This window comes from Felis catus, chromosome A2 (assembly GCF_018350175.1).
Source record: "Felis catus isolate Fca126 chromosome A2, F.catus_Fca126_mat1.0, whole genome shotgun sequence".
Lineage (NCBI taxonomy): Eukaryota > Metazoa > Chordata > Mammalia > Carnivora > Felidae > Felis > Felis catus.
The window spans coordinates 19115978-19124569 of NC_058369.1; positions in this window are offsets into that span (position 1 = coordinate 19115978).

Consider the following 8592-nt stretch of genomic DNA (forward strand, 5'->3'; position numbering starts at 1 on the left):
TGTTCAGTGTGTTGCAGGGTTTACCACTATCTGAATGGGTCATCCCATCCTTGTCATCTTGCCCAGCAAAGACCGCGCCTGATGAGGGCAGGAAGCATGCCTCTGTCTGAGAGGCTGCTCCAGGACCTGATGTGGTGATGGGGGATCCACGCTGCCAGGCTGGCTGAACTGAGCACACGGGCTCCATGTTTCGCATGTTGTTGGGGGAGGACTTCGCAAAGCTAGAGTACCATTGCTTTTGTGGGCGGTCACGTTTTCTTTTCAGGCAGGTCTGGCCCTTGTAAAAGGATGAAAAGTGCTCAGGTGGCACTTGAAGGTATATGGGCCCTCAGCCTAGCCTCCCCAGGGATGCTTTGGAAGAAATTGAGGCAAATACAGAAGCCGCACACTTGGGCTTCAGGGTAGCGCTTGGGAACCTCACAAAAATGGGTCCAGCCTACAGATTCCTGCCTTCCAGGGTCAGCCTTGGGGAGCGGAGACCAGCCCCACCTCCAGAGCCCTCATGCGTCATGGACGTGCTGCTGCTGCTGCTCTTTGCACCTGGGAAGCAGTCACAAGCAACCTAGTTAGGCACATCCTGACAGCCAGCCTGGAAGGTTCTTCCAGGTGAACACACACATCCTGAGATAGAGAAGCTCTTAATTACACACACCAACTCCTCAAAGTTTGAATGGAAGCCTCTATCCTGGGTAAGCCATCTTGAGCCCATATTGGCTGCCCCACATCAAGAAGGGCACTGTCCCATACTACTGCATACTACTTGGTGCGGGTACCATTTTCAGCTGCTCTGGGTTCCCACAAAGACTGCTCTGGACCATGGCATCTTTCAGCTTTGTGTGGACTTTCCCACAAAAGTGAAATCTGTGTCCTTAACAGCTGGAGGCAGCCCCTCAAAGAAGGTGGAGGCCCCCCCTCTCCCACTTCTAGCCTGCCATACAGGCATACCCATCCAGGTGATGACAGCCTTCACCTTGCTTCTGAACCCATGAGCCCATTTCTTGAAGTTTGACAGGCCGTACATACCTTTGGCTCTGGTCTCATGCACGGCCAAATTTGAGAGCTCCTGGGGACTGAATGGCTTTCATCCCCAAGGACCTGAGACTGAAACCCCAAGGGCCTAGGTATCCCCCCCCCACACACACACACACACCCGCATCAGCCCATCATGGTCTGCTCCAACCCCAAGCCAAGAGATCTTTGTGCTGCGCTGCCCTGCCCACAGAGTTGCTGCCCCTCCCCGTTCCTGATGGGGTGCTGGGAGGGCAGTGCAAATATCCTAATCAGGGAAACCCAAATTCCAAATTTGGCAGGGTCTCTTACTGAACTGGAGGGATCCTCCAGGGATCCCAAGTCTAGCCTGCCCTTGGCTGGGACAACTGCTACAATATTCAGGCTTTGAGGACCATCCAGGAGCAGCTGTCATGGCCATGCATCAAACAAGTTTCAAAGCCCAGATGAGCAGCCAGGCCTGAGCTAAGCTCCCCAGGCATGCACAGTCTGCCCGGGGCGTCTCAAGGGCACCCAGAGCCCAGCCACTTACCAACCTGATGCCGAGGGATGAGTTCTCAGGGACAGGTGGGGTGTGAGGGGGAGAAGGCCCTGGAGAAGGGCACTTTGCTGCTGACGGCCACCAGGTGGCAGCACTCCATCATCTATCGTTCCAGGCTGGTTTGGGGGGGGTTCTCCCCAAGTTCTGAGGTGTCAGAGGATCCAGGGCCTCTTCCAGGTCTTTGAGATTCAGGGAAGACCTGACTAGAACTCTGGCCTTGAAACTGTGTGGAGCTAGGCAGGCAACAAGTTTTCAGACCCTGCAGGTTCTTGAAGGTCCCCCTACCCCCCTGTTCCCACCAGTTAGAATTGTTGCCCAGACGTGGGAAACGGGCCAGGCTGGTCCCATGCACAATGAGTGCTTCAGTCTCAGCAATTCTTTCCAACCCAGGTAAATAATTTCTGCGGTCGATAAAATGCATTTCTGCCTCTCACACTCCCTTTACCCATCAGCCTGATTATTGACTCAGAAATACTCTCTTGGCAGAGCCCAAAACAGATCCACAGCCAGGGGAAATTGGGGCAAGCTTGCCCAGGGATCTTGGCTGAAGGCAGGGGGTACCCACGCACCCTCACCCAGCCTCCCAAAGATGAATGGGAGGGGAGCTTTCTAGCAGGAGGCACAAATCAAGGGTAGGGCTCTCCCATCTCGCTTAGTCCCCTGCACTGCTTTCATCTGGTTTAAAGAAAAAACAGGCTCAAAGCAGAACAGCTGCTGGAGGTTACCAAACTGGCAAGTGCTGAGCCTGAGTTACAAGCTAGGTGCCCCAGCCCCAGGGCAGAAGGAACTTAGCAAAGATGGGTCCTTGGCTGCAGACACGGTCAGGCTCAGGTTTGGGCAGGATTATCAGAGGAGCTGGGCCTTGGGACTCCCCCACCACCACCACAACACCCTGGGGAGAGAGAAGACAGAGAGACACAGAGAAAAAAAGACAACTGCAGACAAAGCAAGGCCTAGAGGATGCTGGGAAGAGGAGCAGGAAAGGTCTGCGCTGTTGCAAAGGGCGGGAGGAACCTGCGGGGGCAAGATAACGTGGGGTAGGGGTGGCTGGGTCTGGGGGAGTCAGTTCCGCTCCACGCCCTGGTCTCAGCCGCCCAGATAAGACAGCTGAGCAGCAGTGGTGAATTCTACATGCTGCATGGGGGAGGTGAGGCCACAGCAGGCAGAGAGGAGGGGCCTGGAGGCCTGGCCCAGACCCCCACTTTCTTGCCAGACTGAAAGGCCCCCGAGAGCCTGGCGCACCCAGGCTGGCTCCCAGCTCCAAGCAGGCAGCACCACCCCTGAGTCCGGCTGGACAGGAGCTATTTGAGAATGATTCATGGATGTAATTAAGTGTCCCCCCATAATCCCTCAGCTCAGGCCCTGATGGGGGTGGTGCAGATGTGGGAGCCCAGCCTGCTGTGCAAGGGTTGTGTTCAGTACAGAGCGCCCCAGGATGCCCATCTGTGGAGCCTAGAGCAAGGCAGGGCTGGGCCCAAATCCTGGGGGCACCAGGGTGGGGGGCTTCCTCTTTTTCTTTCTGCTCGACTCCTTGGGCCAAGAGTCAGCCTCTGTACTCACAAGCATTCAGCAAGAGTGCGTATGCACATGCTCACACAGGCCCAGACAGTCATCCAGCAGCAGCAGGCGTTCAGCAGCAAGCCTCTATGATGCGTGTGGGGTAGGACACTCAGATGCCTGCAGACCCCAACACCCCCCACACACGTGTATGAAGCGTACCTTCATACAAGCTCACACGTACCTCTCTCCCTGACCACCCGTACGTGGGCAGGCCAGGTCCAGTCGGGAAACTCATCCCTGCACACCCTTACAGCCTGTTCTGGTCCAAGGGGGTGGAAATCAAACTGCCTACCCCTGAAGGAAGGATGCCTGGGGTGGCAGCCAGGTGGGAGCAGGCTGTCAGAGCACAGGCACACCCTTGTGCATGAATGCACTCACTCTGGCTCCCTCCTCCCCAGGTGGGAGGATTTGGGGGTTTTCACCCTGAACAGGCTCTTGAGTTCACTTAGCAGAGTCCACTGCTCAGCTCTAAGGTTGAGAGGTAGAGCTGAAGTGGAAGGAGAGGCTGATGAAGGTGGCATAGTGCTCCTGAAATAGATTGGCTCAAAGCTCAGAACCTTCCCTCCTAATACCTGCAGCCACACCTAGTGGGAAGGGGAGGAAGCAGCCTTCTCAAACAAACTGGTTAACTGGGGCTCAGAGATGGGCAGCAGCAAACCCTGGCTAATAGAGTTCATTAACAGCTCGTGGAAACCCAGGGCTCCTGCCCCTAGTCATGCCCCTAGTCATTCCCATGATTTGGTGTCCTATCCCACCGAAGACTGGGCTCTGCTATCCTCTCAGACAGGGAGACCCTAGAACCAGGTTGGCTCTGCTACTCCCCACCAGCACCCCTTCAGGCTTTGGGTCCCCAGAATCCACTGGGCCCTGCCTCCTCCCTCAGACAAGGATCTCGAAGGACTGGATAGACTGCCTTCTCCCCTTGGACTAGGCACCCCAGCACTAGCATGGTGAGGCCTCTCCTCTAGGAGCCCCCAGCTTGAGCCCCTCAGGCTCTACCAGACTCCGATGCAAAACGTGAGCAGCTACCACACGCCGCTGTCGCCCCCCCAACCCAGATTTTTCTGGTTCTTATTAATGTAAATGAAATCTGCTCCGAGCAAGCGTCCTTAATGGAAAGCGTTCCTGGAATTTGTGCACACGTGGTGGAGGGGGGGGGGGTGCACCCTGAGATTAACTCTTGTGCAGCCAGACGGAGATGCATGAGGCTGCAGTGACCCTCTGGCCTCAGGCTGGGGTGGGGCTTGGGGGAACTGGGATAGTCACTCAGTTCCTCCCAGAAATGCATCCCCACAACATCAAGGGTGGCAGAGCACCTTATGTATTCTACCCTTGGCCCTGGGACAGCTGGGCAGGTCCAGAGGTTTCTCAGAGCCCGAGGAAGGTGGCCTTGACAGGAAACGGGGTCTTTGATCAGGGAGGGGTCCAGCCAAAGAGACTGGAGGGACAAGGAGGCTGAGAAGGTGAGCGGCTGACATTTCCAAAGCCCATCCTGCCCTCATCTGGCTCTCTTCCTGAGTTGGGAGCCTGGACCCATGCAACAAGACCCCTTCTCTTTGAACCTTCCCACCCTGCAGGGAGACTTCACCTCTTTGTTGCCCCCCATCCCTTCTCCGCTTCTTGGTCCTGAGCTAGATATCTTCCCAACTGGGGGTGGGGGGCAAAGGGGAGTTGGAGAACTCAGAGTGGGCACCCAGGAACGGTTGCTTGTGAGGTTGGGGGCACAGAGAAGCCCTGGCCTGGAGCCCACAACGCGCCCTGCCCGGCTCCCGCCCCCAAATCTGGATGCTTGTTCTGGCACAGCCCTCAGCCGTCCCCAGTGGAGCTGTGTTTTACTGCCTTTCGTGGCCAGGACAGGGATGTCTGTTTCACTGGCGGGGGTAGGGGAAGAGTCTAAGATTTCAATTTCTCCCAGGTGTGGCTCAGTCTGGAGGATGCCTTGGGGAGGCTGGCTGAGGGGCCAGCACCTGGGGGAGGGGGTGGTTGTGGGGGGGGTGGGTAGGGGCTCAGGAGGGGTTTCTGGAAGGGGAGGAGGCCACAGAGGGGGTCTCAGAGAGGGAATGGGGGCTCCAAGGGGGAGCGGATTGGAAGGGTGGGGACTCAGGAAGGGGGGGAATTCAGAGTGGGACCGGCTTCAACGGGGGACAATAGGCTGGCAATCCTCCCTCCCACCCACACCTGTCAGGCAGGCTGGGGGAGGGAGACTGACCCACTTAGCTGCCTCCCCTCCCAGGCTTCCACTAATGAGCGCTCTGGGCTTTGGGAGGCAGCCTTCCCCCCCCAGGCTGCGCCTGAGGCTGTCCCTTCCCCCACAGCCCCTCATTATCTACTGGGGGTGCTCACTGGTTCAGTCTGCCCCCCTTATCTGCAGCTGTGTCTGCCTGCAGCAGCGAGGAGAAGACTCCGGGCCCCAAAATATGCCCTCTCTGCCCCTGGCTCCCTACACCCCCAGGGCTGGGGAGACAAAGGCTCCCAGCTCCCTGCTGTGCAGCTCGGCTCCAGCTCCGAGCAGAGGGCTTTGATTCCACCTGTGGGTCCCACTAGCATGCCAATGAGGGAGGCAGGGGGGTGGCTGCGCAGCACACAGGCTATCAGGCTATCGGGGACTGAGTGCGGGCTCCACCCCTAGGATGGGGAGTCCGCTCTGCTCACCAGAGCCCCTGTGGCCAGAGTCCCACTTGGCAAGGAGAGGGGCACATAATGGGGACATGGGGGGCTCCCAAATGTGTGGAGAACACAGCTCTGGAGGATGGAGAGGCGGGAGTAGCCTTTTGGGGTCACACTTCTGGGAAAACTGAGTTCCAGGAGGCAGGTGTGGGGTCAGGAGAGATGGTGGGGGAGAGGTCTGTATGGGGCACAGCTCCATGCGGATGGACAGTATTCAGGGAGCACAGTTCTGCAGGTGTGAGAATGTGTAGGAGCACGAATCTGGGAGGATGATGGTGGGAGCATCACTTCAAAGGATGTGGTTCAGAAGCACGGATCTGGAGGATTGTGGGGAGAATTCAGAGAGCAAGAGCACAGTCAGGGGGCTGATGTGGCGGCGTGGGGGGCGGGGAGTACAGTTCTCAAGAACACTCAGACTACAGTCTAGGGAGGAGGCTGCCAGGTCTCCCCTGGTCTTGGCCTCTTCTGACTCCTCCCCCACATTCCTGGGGTGCATGAGGAGGTCTGGTTGCTGGAGCATGCCCAAGTCCCCCCAGACTCCCCCTGACTCTGTCCCGCTGTCCATCTGTCCTCCCCTCCCCAAGGATTCCAAGGCCCAGGTGGCACACTCCCCTCATGGCACCCTCATTAGGAAAGGGCTTTGAGATCCTTCTGAAGCATCTGCCCCCCCACCTCCCCCTCCAAGCCAGCTGCAGGCTCTGGCCCCTAGAGCCTGATAAATATTTATGACAAGATAAGCAGGATCTGCCAGGTCCCAGCCCAAACCATTGTCCTGGGAACTAGAGAGGGGAGGCAGGGTCAAAACTTGAGTTTCTCGGGGCAGAGCTGGGTCTCCAGGTTCTGGGTAGGGGCAGGTCTGAAGGATAGGCTCCCAGACTCTATACCAGTGAGGGGGCTGGGATAAGACCTTGCTCAGAATTCAGAGGTGAGTGAGGAAGTTTCTTCCAAGGTGCCATACTGGCCAAGGACAGTCCCCCCAGCCCTGGCAGGTCTTGTATGAGGGCATGGGTACATTCTTGAGACACATTGAATTCCTGATCTGGAGTGGACAGGATGGTTCCCTGTCCAGCACTGTACCCAGGGCTGGGTTGAATCCACATTTAGGGTCAGTCCTTAGCTCAGCCTGAAATTCAGCAGCCCTGAAATTAAAAAAGAAACATCAGGGACACCTGGGAGGCTTGGTTGGGCGTCTGATTCTTGATTTCAACTCAGGTCATGATCTCACGTTTCATGGGTCGGAGCCCCACATCCACAGTGCGGAACCTGCTTGGAATTCTCTCTTCGTCCCTCTCTGCCCTTCCTTCACGTGCGCACTCTCTCTCTAAATAATTTTTTTAATGTTTATTTATTTTTGAGAGAGAGACAGAGAGTGAGTGGCAGAGGGGCACAGAGGGAGGGAGACACAGAATCCAAAGCAGGCTCCAGGCTCTGAGCTGTCAGCACAGGGCTCAAACTCACAAACCTTAAGATCATGACCTGAACTGAAGTCAGATGCTCAACAGACTGAGCCAACCAGGCACCCCTTAAAAAAAAAAAAAAAAAAAAAAAAAGGAAACTTCAGGGGCACCTGGGTGGCTCAGTCAGTTAAGCATCCAACTTTGGTTCAGGTCATTATCTCACTGTTCATGAGTTTGAGCCCCACATTGGGTTCTTGGATCCTCTGTCTCTCTCTCTGGCCCTCCTCAGCTGGTTCTCTCTCTCTCTCAAAAAATAAATAATAATAATAATAATAAGGGAACGTCAATAATGGTGAATCCAGTGAGACTCTGACTCAGGGAGCGGGGTCACCCATAGATTCTAAATGTGCCCACAGGGTGCAGTTCCACAAGGCCACCCACTCAGTTCTGCCAAGCTGAGCTAAGCCCTGGTGATGAAGGGGTGGGGGACCCGAGATAGCAGTCCCCACACCTCTCAGTCTCTAGGTGCTGCCTAGTGGGCCCTAGATCTTTGTCCTTCTGGCTCACTGGTGCTGAGAGCCTAGCTGCCATGGGCCGAGCCCGCTGGGAGAAAGGCCAGGCTTCTTTTGCTGTGAGGCAGAGGCCGAGGTGGACTGGCCCAGGCTGGGGTCCTCAGATCCTGGACTGGCCTCTTGCACATGGCCTGAGATGCCTGGGGCAGTGGCAACTGTGCCCTATTTCGCATGACCCAGGGTGAGGGTGGGGATGGAGACTGATGCAGTCTTGGCCTGGAGGCAGTTGAGGGTCCCTGCTCTGAAGAGGGCTCAGCCACTTTGGGGCAAGTGCCAGGAAGTCAGAGGTCCTGAGTCTCCCTGGGCCAGCTCCACTGTTACATCAGTCCTGGTGTGTGCCCATGTGTGTGAGTGAGAGGCGTGGCCTGGGGGCACCCCCCCCCCATCAGGGTCGGTGCCCCTACCCTCCCAGCCATCACTCCAGCTAAGCGTCAGAGCTACCTTTGCCCCCTGTGATGAATGAGCTTCCTCCCCACAGCCTGGCCAAGTTGGGGTGCACGGGGACTTCACCAGGATGGTTTTTTGTGTTTAGCGGGATTGCTATTGCCATACCTCGAAATTTGTTAACCTAGAGTAACTTGCGCTAGTGGGAAGGCAGGATCCTGTGGGCGCTGCCCTGGGCTGGATCTCCCCTCCCAGGGCTCCATGGAGGCCCCTCTGGCTCAGCCCTCCTACCTGTGAGAGGGGCAATTGGATTGGGGCCCCTGTCTGAAGCACTAACTTGCCCTTGCCCTGGCAGAGCTGGTGAAAGAATGCTTCCTTTTCACCAGTGCTGAGCAGCCACCCAGAAGAGCAGGCCAAGGCAGCCTTGAGGGAGGGCAGGAGGCCTCAGAGTGCCCTGGGTTCT